At 49.6% G+C, this 13,665-nt stretch overlaps 1 protein-coding gene across 7 annotated transcripts in view; it reads right to left on the minus strand.

Moving 5' to 3' along the window:
* The window catches only part of spri (Src homology 2 domain-containing protein sprint), a 558,675-nt gene that overhangs the window by 258,616 nt on the left and 286,394 nt on the right, over window positions 1–13,665 (minus strand). The window lies entirely within an intron of this gene.

Here is a 13,665-nt window from a genome sequence, read left to right on the forward strand (position 1 = left end):
CCGCTGGTTACCATAAGCCGTGGAGAGCCGCCACAATCCCTAAAAGCCCTTAAAAGGTGTGGCCGTGAGATATGGACTCATCAGCCGCAAATCCCACAAGGATACGGCCCTCCTTACTTACTCCCTCCCTCGCTTACCAATCTCATTCCTTACTCAGGGAGGGAGGCAGGCTGGCGGGCTGGCGGAGGGGGAGAGAGACAGAGAGGGGCGCAGGGGGGGGAGGAGTGAACTATGGGGCGTAATGGCACACAAGGGGGGAGGCAAACACTACCATAAGACGAGGGGGGGGGGGAGAGAGAGAACAGGGCGCTACGCAGAGCCAGGTTAACAATATCTTACACTAATACACCTACGATGGCAGGCTGTACAAACACGGTGCGCGGGCACGACAGATAACAGGAGACATGAGGGTCCACATCGAGAGCATCTGTCGTGCGTGTGTGTGTGTGTGTGTGTGTGTGTGTGTGTGTGTGTGTGTGTGTGTGTGTGTGTGTGTGTGTGTGTGTAGGCAGAAACAGAATAGCGAAGGAAAAAGGCACTTCCTCACCCACCTTTCCCTCCGGCTTAAAGTCACGCACTTATATCCACACACACACACACACACACACACACACACACACACACACACTCTGTACACCTAAGTTGTCGCACTAATACTCCTACACTATGCGACACCCTTGCCAGCAACACGTCGCCGGACCTGAGCCTCGGCCTAGCGCCACAATAATGCCACACGGCGCCCTTCCTCGAACAGCCTTAACGATCACTTAACACATTCATCACTCGCTAAACTCGCCCTCATCCCACTTACTGCACCGTCTTGGGTGCGGACGGCGGGAGATATTGTGTGTGTGTGTGTGTGTGTGTGTGTGTGACGGGTGAAGGGAGGAGCAGAGGATAAATGAGGGGAGGTAGGGGCGGGATTAAGAAGGACGGAGGGCGGATGAGGCATGGGAGGATGAAGGGAACGGGCGACAGGTGAAGGAGGGGAGGAGACGAAGGACAGATGAGGGGATGTGGGGGAGGGTGCCAGGTGAGGAGGCAAAGGAGTAGAAGTACTAAATGAAGATGGGGGAGGGTCCCCACTGTTCGTATCTGCCAACGGAAGGTCGGGGGAGGGTCCCTACTGTTCGTGTCAGCTAACGAAAAGTAGGGGGAAGGTTGTCTAATGTTCGTATCAGCTAACGAAAGGTGAGGGGATGGTCCCCATCGGTCGTATTAGCTAACGAAAGGTGGGAGGGAGGGTCCCTACTGTTCGTATCAGCTAACGAAAGGTAGGGTGAGGGTCCCAACTGCTTGTATCAGCTAACGGAAGGTAGGGTGAGGGTCCCCACTGTTCGTATCAGCTAACGTAAGATGGGGGAAGAGGATCCTCCAATGCCCGCATCAGCTAACGAGCTCAGCTTCACCCGTACAATTAACGCGTCACAGTTTTGCTTCATATCCACCGACACACCGGCGGCAGAGTCCACAGGTTCTGACCTAACCCGGCGCGCGGGCGGTCGCTGTGGCCTACGAACTCAAGCAACGGAACGCATCTCACCTCCACAATAACGAAACGAGACAAAAAGATTTATAACAACTAATTAGGGAAGCTGACACAGCTACTGGTTTCCTATACTTAATTACCTTCCCCGTAGCTAATGAAGCCAGGGGTTTAATTACCACTACATCATCAGATTTCTTTTATGAATTTCAATTTTTTTTTTTCTCTCTCTCTCTCTCTCTCTCTCTCTCTCTCTCTCTCTCTCTCTCTCTCTCTCTCTCTCTCTCGTATCACAAAGGTCTCCACGTCATCAAGGATCCAATATACGACGACCAATCCCTCTCCCTTCCTCCGCTGGTTACCACAATTTACCCCTAACGATCTCTTAGCGTAACTACAAAAATGTACATACCTGGAAACCTGCCCGTATTAAACTTCCCCCAGGAACATGGCAATACAAGGCTATACACTTCCCCCCCAGGAACGTGGCAACACAAGGCTATACACTCACCCCAGGAACGTGGCAATACAAGGCTATACACTTCCCCCCCAGGAACGTGGCAATACAAGGCTATACACTTCCCCCCAGGAACGTGGCAATACAAGGCTATACACTCACCCCAGGACGTGGCAACACAAGGCTATACACTCACCCCAGGAACGTGGCAATACAAGGCTATACACTTCCCCCCAGGAACGTGGCAATACAAGGCTATACACTTCCCCCAGGAACGTGGCAATACAAGGCTATACACTTCCCCCCCAGGAACGTGGCAATACAAGGCTATACACTTCCCCCCAGGAACGTGGCAATACAAGGCTATACACTCACCCCAGGACGTGGCAACACAAGGCTATACACTCCCCCCAGGAACGTGGCAATACAAGGCTATACACTTCCCCCCAGGAACGTGGCAATACAAGGCTATACACTTCCCCCCCAGGAACGTGGCAATACAAGGCTATACACTCCCCCCAGGAACGTGGCAACACAAGGCTATACACTCACCCCAGGAACGTGGCAATACAAGGCTATACACTCCCCCCAGGAACGTGGCAACACAAGGCTATACACTCACCCCAGGAACGTGGCAATACAAGGCTATACACTCCCCCCAGGAACGTGGCAATACAAGGCTATACACTCCCCCCAGGAACGTGGCAACACAAGGCTATACACTCACCCCAGGAACGTGGCAATACAAGGCTATACACTCACCCCAGGAACGTGGCAACACAAGGCTATACACTCACCCCAGGAACGTGGCAATACAAGGCTATACACTCACCCCAGGAACGTGGCAATACAAGGCTATACACTTCCCCCCCAGGAACGTGGCAATACAAGGCTATACACTCACCCCAGGACGTGGCAATACAAGGCTATACACTCACCCCAGGAACGTGGCAACACAAGGCTATACACTCACCCCAGGAACGTGGCAACACAAGGCTATACACTCACCCCAGGAACGTGGCAATACAAGTCTATACACTTCCCCCAGGAACGTGGCAATACAAGGCTATACACTCACCCCAGGAAAGTGGCAACACAAGGCTCTAACTCTCGTCAACACGTACGTATCTCAGGGCCATCATAACCCCCCACCCCCCGTCCTCGCTCCTCGTAACTTAACATCATCCAATATATTTTCCACCCAGAGAGAGAGAGAGAGAGAGAGAGAGAGAGAGAGAGAGAGAGAGAGAGAGAGAGAGAGAGAGAGAGAGAAAAAAAAATTATGATCCAAGATCCTTCTCAATTACAACATTCGTCTTCCTTACGAACCAACATTCATCTCGCATTACAACAACCCCCCGATCAAACACTCTCCACCCCGGGTGAGAGAGAGAGAGAGAGAGAGAGAGAGAGAGAGAGAGAGAGAGAGAGAGAGAGAGAGAGAGAGAGAGAGAGAGAGGGTAGAAAATGTGTGTGTGATTTAATATGATGATGTGGCGTCCCTATGGGATCCAATCCCTCATTTCCCTCTCCCCCCCCAGCCAAGGCCCACGCTCGCCTCCCGGGTACAAGACCTAACATCACGATGGTTCATCCCAGAACTAATGTACACCACTCAAAATTTCATACATGCCACCCGAATCACTTGCTACTCATACCTGCTACAAACCTTCATTCATGAAACTGTAACTGTAACTGTAATGACCTAGTAATTACCTTAATCATTACGAAAGCTGAGTAGGTATGTATATTTGCGTGTGTGGACGTATGTATATACATGTGTATGGGGGGGGGGTGGGCATTTCTTTCGTCTGTTTCCTTGCGCTACCTCGCAAACGCGGGAGACAGCGACAAAGTATAATAAAAATAAAAAAATAATTACGAGAAACGTTAACACTACTACTACTGCTACTACTACTACTACTACTAATAATAATAATAATAATAATAATAATAATTCCATCACTAATGCTTCTACTACTGCTACTACTTCTACTCCTTCTACTACTACTACTACTACTACTAATAATAATAATAATAATAATAATAATAATAATAGTAATAATTATATAATAACACTTCTATCACTACTATTAGTACTACTACTACTACTAATACTACTACTACTACTACTACTACTACTATTACTTCTACTACTACTACTAAATCAGTACTTTCTAAGTCCACACAAAACTACCTCGACACGGTGGCAATAGGAGAACAGGACGCACCAGGACCTTACTCAGCTCAGCTCCACACCGACCCTACAAACACGACCTTAACTCCGCTCCTCAACTCGTCCTCCTCAGCAGGATGACCCACCCACCCCGTGTGGCAGGGGGGAGCGCATCTAGCCAGCCCTCCTCATGGTCGAGCTGCCCTACCTACCATCTGCAGCCACAAACAGTCCGGGAGATACGGCAAGAACACCGGGCCTGTCTTCTTGAAGGTGGCCTGCTTCTTGGTAGAGAGAGAGAGAGAGAGAGAGAGAGAGAGAGAGAGAGAGAGAGAGAGAGAGAGAGAGAGAGAGAGAGAGAGAGAGAGGTGGGTGGTGTGTAGGGGGAGCAGCCAAACCACTCCTACGCACCAAGGCAGGTCATGGGTCGTTACTTAACCCCTAATTACTAGTCCACATTACCATGGTCCAACGAGGGAGCTATAATAAAAAAAAAAAGGGGGGGCCCAAGCCGATCATTAAGGGGGAGATCACGACACACACACACACACACACACACACACACACACACACACACACATCTTCCCCAGCCGGTGCAGTACGTACATCTGGAGACACATTCACTTAACAAATTGCTGGGTGTGGGGGACTTGTGGTTAAACTCTTGGTCTCTGGTGAACACCTTATTCAGGACTTCTGCCTACTTCCTCTTCCACATTAAATCACTTCCTTTTCCACAGGGAGGGAAGGAGGGAGGGAGGACTGATGTTCTTTAGAATGATTTACTCATACTTCATAAATATCTTATATTTAAATGTATACGTAATACTTCATGCATTTTATAGTTTCATTGTTTAATTTTCTAAATACGCACGTAATATCATCATGATTATCTGCAAGTGTCTTTCTAATATACTTATAATTTCGTGTAATCATGTCGTTTCGTAGTTCGCCATTATATCACCACTGTTATTCACATAAGTAAACTTTACAACCACTTTTCGTTCGACCACCAGGGGCCGTTACGTTTTCTTTGCTGGCAACTCCCGGCAAACATCCCAGGGGTCACTCTGCTATACCAGAGTCTCCACAACGACTGTCGCAAAGGGCGCCAAACTGTGAACCCCTTCAGCACGACGACCCCTTGAACACGACGGTATGACACCAGGACCTTCCACTTGATCCTTAACGGTCAACGCACCTCAGGTCAAGAGGCCACATCTGACCGAAGGGTGCGTGTACCATCGCACTAAAAGAATCGTACCTTCGAGGTCAATAGGGGGTCAAATATCGTCCCAGAACCCGTGGAGAGTCAGCGTATAAATATTTCTACTTTAAAACATCATCATGAAGTATCATCAGTTCAACACATACTGGCTGGCAACCATCCTAAACCGGTTTCCTGTGTTAATGGGGGGATATATATATATATATATAATACACAAACACACACACACACACACACACACACACACACATATATATATATATATATATATATATATATATATATATATATATATATATATATATATATATATATATTTTATACTATTTGCCATTTCCCGCGTTAGCAAGGTAGCGTTAAGAGCAGATGATTGGGCCTCTAAGGGAATATGCTCACCTGGCCCCCTTCTCTGTTCCTTCTTTTGGAAAATTAAAAAAAAAGACAAGAGAGGGGAGGATTTCCAGCCATCCGCTCCCTCCCCTTTTAGTCGCCTTCTACGACACGCAGGGAATACGTGGGAAGTATTCTGTCTCCCCTATCCCCAGGGATAATATATATATATATATATATATATATATATATATATATATATATATATATATATATATATATATATATATATTTTTTTTTTTTTTTTTTTATACTTTGTCGCTGTCTCCCGCGTTTGCGAGGTAGCGCAAGGAAACAGACGAAAGAAATGGCCCAACCCCCCCCCCCCCCCCCATACACATGTACATACACACGTCCACACACGTATATTTGCGTGTGTGGACGTGTGTATGTCCATGTGTATGGGGGGGGGGGGGGGGTTGGGCCATTTCTTTCGTCTGTTTCCTTGCGCTACCTCGCAAACGCGGGAGACAGCGACAAAGTATAAAAAAAAAAAAATATATATATATATATATATATATATATATATATATATATATATATATATATATATATATATATATATATACTCATACATATTCTCCGGCTTTTACAAAATCCCTCGTTGTAGTCCAGGCCAGATTTTCTGATAATTTCGTATTCATTCCTTGTGCTGGACTTACAAGTGACTAAATTCAACAATCACCCATTTACAAATATCTCTTGTAAATTGTAAGGAAAAAGAAAAAAAAAAAAACCTGGAGAAGGGGTTAAAGGTTTCCAGACAACACACGGCAGGTGGTCGCAAGGTGAGGCTCGGGGGTGGCTGGGCTGGACTAACACAAGAGAGGAGTCCCGGGGAGCAATTTGTCTCGCATCACCACTCCCCACCCACTATCTGGCATCACCACTCCCCATCCCTCACCTCCCACTATCTCCCCACTACCCCGCAACACGGGGCGGCACCTGGGGGAGGAGGAAAGGGGGGAGGGCTGGCTGCAGCAGCCCCAAGTGAAGGTCGGGCTCTCGCCAGCCCACTCGTAGTACCCTTTCCTACACTCACCACATGCACAGTACCTCGCCCCGCGAGCAGTTCGTCCTCACCACCAGCAGAATCCTCACCTCATCACCATCGTATTCATAGCCATCACCTGCTCACCACAACCGCCATCATCACTACCACCTGGGCGGCAGAACAAGTGGGTAGGTCAGCACAATCACACAACAGGTAAGAGACCAGGGTTGGGATCCGCCGGGAACTGGGTGGGGACTAGTTAGCGTACAACAGGTCCCCCCCTTTGGCGGCAGTCGTCAGGTGATAACCACGAGGACATCACAACACACATACCTCGCTACAGCTCCACGACGGACAGCATTCGCACCTCCTCAAGTCTACACTTCAAGACATCAATGTTCTCTCTCTCTCTCTCTCTCTCTCTCTCTCTCTCTCTCTCTCTCTCTCTCTCTCTCTCTCTCTCTCTCTCTCTCTCCCCACACTGTGTGTCTAGTCTGTACTATGACAGAGAGCCTCTTCCCAACGCCGAGGTAAACATGGTATTCCCCTCCTCCTCCTCACGCCATAACCTCCCACACCCACCCCAGGTTGCACGGCGTCCGACGGCCAAGCAACAGTTGTATAAATCACAATGACACTGTTGTCGTTTTGCCGAGAGTCCCCTACGCTAGTACGTATATATACAACGTAAACAGCATTCTGCTCTGATGAGGAGGAGATCAGGTCAAGGTAGTGGCGGAAACGAATCGACATAATAACAAGGGAGGACCAGCGAGGAACACAGATGAGGCAGCCAGGTGTGAACAGACGAGGGAATGCGAGGAATGAATCATCCAGGAATGTAAGGCTTATAAAATAACATCTCGTACCTCCACCTAATCAAATCCAAGTTTTCCTCCAGCGCTGGATGCCAGTGACTCTATAATCTTCAAGACCATTTTGAAGCTGGCTACACCAGCTCATGTTAAGGACTGGCTACACCTGCCGTGTTAAGTCTGGCTGCACCAGTCCATGTTACATCTGACTACACCACCCGGTGTCAGGACTTCCTCCACGAACGATAATACAGGTAAATTACCCACAACATACGTCAAACATGTGTAAGGTGACTTAACAGCATACCCACAATGGAAGCCATCAGGCCCGCTCCCTCTCACGTACCTCCTACGGGAGGCAGAAATCCCCTTCAAATATCATGAGTCACACTATGAACCATCCAATAACTATCTATCTATCTATCTATCAATCAGGTTCATCGACTGCACCAGGCGACCGCCGGGTTCACCAACCCTCAACAAAAGCTTCAATAGAGTTTACACTAGAGAGAGAAAAAAAAAAAATCAAATCCATCCTTCACATTGACGAGCCACAGCGAATAAAAGAGTTTTACACGAAACATTGAAAAAAAAAATAGACAATAAATATTCATGCATGTTGATGAGGTTAATTGATATGGAAGTTGTACAAATACCGTGGGTGGAAGTGACCTCTGCTCTGTCCCCGAGATTGGAAGAACGTCCACAGTTATTGCTGTGGTTACACGCGCGCGTCGCGTCGCGTCGCGTCTCTCTCTCTCTCTCTCTCTCTCTCTCTCTCTCTCTCTCTCTCTCTCTCTCTCTCTCTCTCTCTCACTGGCCTACGACGTGAGGTTAAATACTGTGTTCCCCCCCACCTGACACTGGGCCACCAACAGGTGCTCACTGCTCAGCGGTGGTCTCATGGCGAAATGCCTCGATTTCACGTGTGTGTGTGGAGAGAGAGAGAGAGAGAGAGAGAGAGAGAGAGAGAGAGAGAGAGAGAGAGAGAGAGAGAGAGAGAGAGAGAGAGAGTCTCGGTAGGCTGGTCCCTGGCGACACAAGTTTGGGGTCTGGTGTGTCCCACCTGGCTGTGATGATGGTCAGCAACTTTCATGCATCATGTTTTCCCCCGCTCCTCCATTGCTTCCGAACAGGCGAAAAGGTCAATATCTTACGCTTATCTCCTCTCGTTTTCTCCTTTCACTATCAAGTTCGCGTTCTGAAACAGATTCCAGTGTCGGGTGGTCATCCTGTGGTTGGTGGTGTTCACGGTGGGTTGTGTATACGTCAGTATCAAGTGTCCTGTCTTGAGGCAGAGAGTCGACGTTTTCAGTAATACATTTCCTGTAAGGATGACTTCATACATTTCTGGGCAGTGCAACCCACACACTTTTCCCAGAAGGGCAACCGCCATTGTTCAGCGAGTTGCAGCATTTCACGTGTGTTGAAACGCACGCCTGTCCTCCACGTTCTCCCTGCGAACACTCGAACCCCCTTCCCTACTGTAGACTGAACGAGAGATCTATCTCTCGCTTCTCCTTGCCTCAAGAGAGATCTATCCCTTGCTTCTCCTGCCTCAAGAGAGATCTATCCCTTGCTTCTCCTGCCTCAAGAGAGATCTATCCCCTGCTTCTCCTTGCCTTAAGAGAGATCTATCCCTTGCTTCTCCTTGCCTTAAGAGAGATCTATCCCCTGCTTCTCCTTGCCTTAAGAGAGATCTATCCCTTGCTTCTCCTTGCCTTAAGAGAGATCTATCCCTTGCTTCTCCTTGCCTCAAGAGAGATCTATCCCCTGCTTCTCCTTGCCTTAAGAGAGATCTATCTCTTGCTTCTCCTTGCCTCTCCCTCCACTTCCTTCCTCTCCTGAGCCGTCTCCCTTCCCATATTCCCTGTCCTTCTCTCCGCGTGTGGGCGGTGCCTCCCCGACCCGACCTCCACTACAGTGATTCATAATCGTTTACTCTCGTTTGTCTCGTGCAACTCGCTACGGTTACTCCTATCTCCTCTCTCATCCTCACATTCCCCCCCCCCAACACCGTTTGCAAAGAAACCACCAATAATTCCATCTGTTGATAACATGTTGCCTGGTGGAGGTGTCCACTTCCCATTCATTATAAAGACGTAAGGGTCAAGTTCTTTGGGTGACGCAAATCACTTCGCTTCGGTTTTGGCTCCTGCGGTGTAACACGCTCCTGACCGACTGTGGCTCTGGGCAAAAGCTCTCCCGGGCCATATCTCTTACTCTGTCTCACATCAACAAACATGAACCTTGCCCAGTAAACACAAACAGCTGATCAACCCTGTCACACAAACACATAAACAAACCTTATTCTTAGACTAAATCCTTCAATTTATCACATCTGTTGTTAAGGTGCCATGACAGTCAATTGATATCTACAGGTTTTGTTCTATTTTTTTTTCTAGTAAACTGTAGTTAGTGCGAGCGATGCATTTGTAACATTGATCATTTCCTTAATTCGACGACAGTAATCATACTGTGTATAAAAGTTAAGAGAAATTCCTATGTGTGAATATGGTCAGAGTGACGACCGCAAAATATAACTTGTACACCATGCCTCTCCCTATCTATCTATCTATCTATCCATCCATCTATCAATTCTCTCTCTCTCTCTCTCTCTCTCTCTCTCTCTCTCTCTCTCTCTCTCTCTCTCTCTCTCTCTCTAGCAGAGAGACTGGTTGGTTGGCTCAGTAACTGACTAACCACGAGACTGGTTTCCTACCAGACGGGCTGCATAACACACCCACACACACCCACACACACACACACACACACACACTAAGACCCCGGACTCTGAACACGAGCATTACTACGGAACAAGGACTAGGAGGAGAGAGAGAGAGAGAGAGAGAGAGAGAGAGAGAGAGAGAGAGAGAGAGAGAGAGAGAGAGAGAGAGAGAGAGAGGAACAGGAGTGGAAGAAGATGAGGAGCGGCAGGCATCAGAGGTGGAGGCATGAGGGGCCGATCGTGGAGGCAAGCCAATGATTTCCACAAAAGCAAAGACACAAACTGTAACCAACAAACGACAACAGAAAAGGAAAAAAAAAATAGCCAAGGAAAGAAAGATATGAACGGGTCAATGCTCAATGAGTGGAGAGACGAGACGAGACATCATAGGACGGTGATCAGAAGTACTCATGGCGAACGATGGAGGAGGCACGGACGCTGGAGGTAGAGGGAGGAAACACGGACGCTGGAAGTAAGGGGAGGACGCACGGACGCCGGAGGTAGAGGGAGGACGCACGGACGCCGGAGGTAGAGGGAGGAAACACGGACGCTGGAAGTAAGGGGAGGACGCACGGACGCTGGAGGTAGAGGGAGGAAACACGGACGCTGGAAGTAAGGGGAGGACGCACGGACGCTGGAGGTAGAGGGAGGAAACACGGACGCGGGAGGTAGAGGGAGGAAACACGGACGCTGGAGGTAGAGGGAGGAAACACGGACGCTGGAAGTAAGGGGAGGACGCACGGACGCTGAAGGTAGAGGGAGGAAACACGGACGCGGGACGTAGAGGGAGGAAGCACAGACGCTGGAGGTAGAGGGAGGGAGGAATCGTCCGACGATGGATCCGACTCGCGCCCTCGCAACTTACTCTCACCAAGCGCACGGCCATCACCCTAGCCTAGCGTAGGCATGCCAATGATACTTTCCTCGAGTGACAACAGGCGGGACAGGCAGGGGAGGCAGAGACCCCACCGGCAACTGGAGGGAGGCCCCCTGCGAGGAGAAAGGCCTAGGGATGGGTATGTGGCAGGTGGCGAGGGAGGAGGGGACAATACAATGCTACCTCACAGTGAGCACCGGTGGGAAGTTGGTCCACAGGTACAATGATGGGATTAGGACGGCACCAGCTCGGGAGCATAGACAACAACAAAATGGAACAAAATAAAAAAAAAATACTGCAGAATGCGTAATGGGCTATGGGGTGGGGAGAGAGAGAGAGAGAGAGGGGTGCATAAGAGTGTGGTTATCATGGGGAGGATATGGGGGAGAGGGGAATGACACGGTGGATGATATCTAAAAGAAGCGGGGAGCGATATGGAACAAAGGTAGGGTGATAATGGTAGATTTATTGGACGTTGGGAGAAAAAAAGGATAAGGAGGAGAGGAGAGGGTGGGGGTTGGGGTTGAGGCTGTTAATAAGAGAGGCACAGAGGAGGGAGGAGGAGGAGGAGGAGGAGGCAATTACGGAGAGAGGGAGAGGGGCATATTACACCCTGCAACGTATCTGGAACTGTGGGAGGATCGTAACACGCGAGGAAACTCATTACATATAATACGTAGAACACGACAAAGATGGTCTACCACACACACACACACACACACACGTACAGAGACGGGATGGCCACACATCAACTTGGTACCGTCTGGACAGCATCTCCACACGCAGAACCTCTTCATAAAGATGAGCAAAACAAAATAATTTATGCATTACCTAAACGGTAGCTTCTTTTTTTTCACATGGTGGCTGCCATCAAAAAAGAATGATAGATGGTTCGAGATCCTCTCCCTATGGTGGTGGAGGTGCGAGATCCTCTCCCTGCGATGGTGGAGGCGCGAGATCCTCTCCCTGCGGTGGTGGAGGCGCGAGATCCTCTCCCTGTGGTGGTGGAGGCGCGAGATCCTCTCCCTGTGGTGGTGGAGGCGCGAGATCCTCTCCCTGTAGTGGTGGAGGCGCGAGATCCTCTCCCTGTGGTGGTGGAGGCGCGAGATCCTCTCCCTGTGGTGGTGGAGGCGCGAGATCCTCTCCCTGTGGTGGTGGAGGCGCGAGATCCTCTCCCTGCGGTGGTGGAGGCGCGAGATCCTCTCCCTTTGGTGGTGGAGGTGCGAGATCCTCTCCCTGCGGTGGTGGAGGTGCGAGATCCTCTCCCTGTGGTGGTGGAGGCGTGAGACAAGGGGCTGTGTTGGGTCTTGTTCTGTTCTGTCTCCCTGGATCGTCAGAAGGAGACTAACACTTTGAAGTGTTGGTCCATCATGTCATCAACGAATGTACACCAGTGTTTGGGTAGACACGAGATGTGACGCAACCGTCACGTACCATAGATGGTGTGGTCACACCCGCCACGTACCACAGATGGTGTGTCGCAACAGTCACGTATACCACAGATGGTGTGACGCAACCGTCACGTACCACAGATGGTGTGACGCAACCGTCACGTACCACAGATGGTGTGACGCAACCGTCACGTACCACGGATGGTGTGACGCAACCGTCACGTACAACAGATGGTGTGACGCAACTGTCACGTACCACGGATGGTGTGACGCGACCGTCACGTACCACAGATGGTGTGACGCAACCGTCACGTACCACGGATGGTGTGACGCAACCGTCACGTACCACGGATGGTGTGACGCGGACGTTTGATGGTCTTGGAAAAGGCCCTCACATACAACCCAACCCCCTCAGCTATGCACCTGTCCCTCCTTCTCTTCATCTCACAAAGCAGGTCGTGGGACAACGTCACAGGGCTTAACCTATGCGTTACGTTGGCTTCCGAGGTCGTGATTACGTTACGTTTGCTTCCGAGGTCGTGATTACGTTACGTTTGCTTCCGAGGTCGTGATTACGTTACGTTTGCTTCCGAGGTCGTGATTACGTTACGTTTGCTTACGAGGTCGTGATTACGTTACGTTTGCTTCCGAGGTCGTGATTACGTTACGTTTGCTTCCGAGGTCGTGGTTACGTTACGTTTGCTTCCGAGGTCGTGATTACGTTACGTTGGCTTCCGAGGTCGTGATTACGTTACGTTTGCTTCCGAGGTCGTGATTACGTTACGTTGGCTTCCGAGGTCGTGATTACGTTACGTTTGCTTCCGAGGTCGTGATTACGTTACGTTTGCTTCCGAGGTCGTGATTACGTTACGTTGGCTTCCGAGGTCGTGGTTACGTTACGTTTGCTTCCGAGGTCGTGATTACGTTACGTTGGCTTCCGAGGTCGTGATTACGTTACGTTTGCTTCCGAGGTCGTGGTTACGTTACGTTGGCTTCCGAGGTCGTGATTACGTTACGTTTGCTTCCGAGGTCGTGATTACGTTACGTTTGCCTCCGAGGTCGTGATTACGTTACGTTTGCCTCCGAGGTCGTGATTACCCCTGTCTAGGAACCGTGAGGCCCA

The sequence above is a fragment of the Panulirus ornatus genome, chromosome 5 (assembly GCF_036320965.1).
Source record: "Panulirus ornatus isolate Po-2019 chromosome 5, ASM3632096v1, whole genome shotgun sequence".
Classification (NCBI taxonomy): Eukaryota; Metazoa; Arthropoda; class Malacostraca; order Decapoda; family Palinuridae; genus Panulirus; species Panulirus ornatus.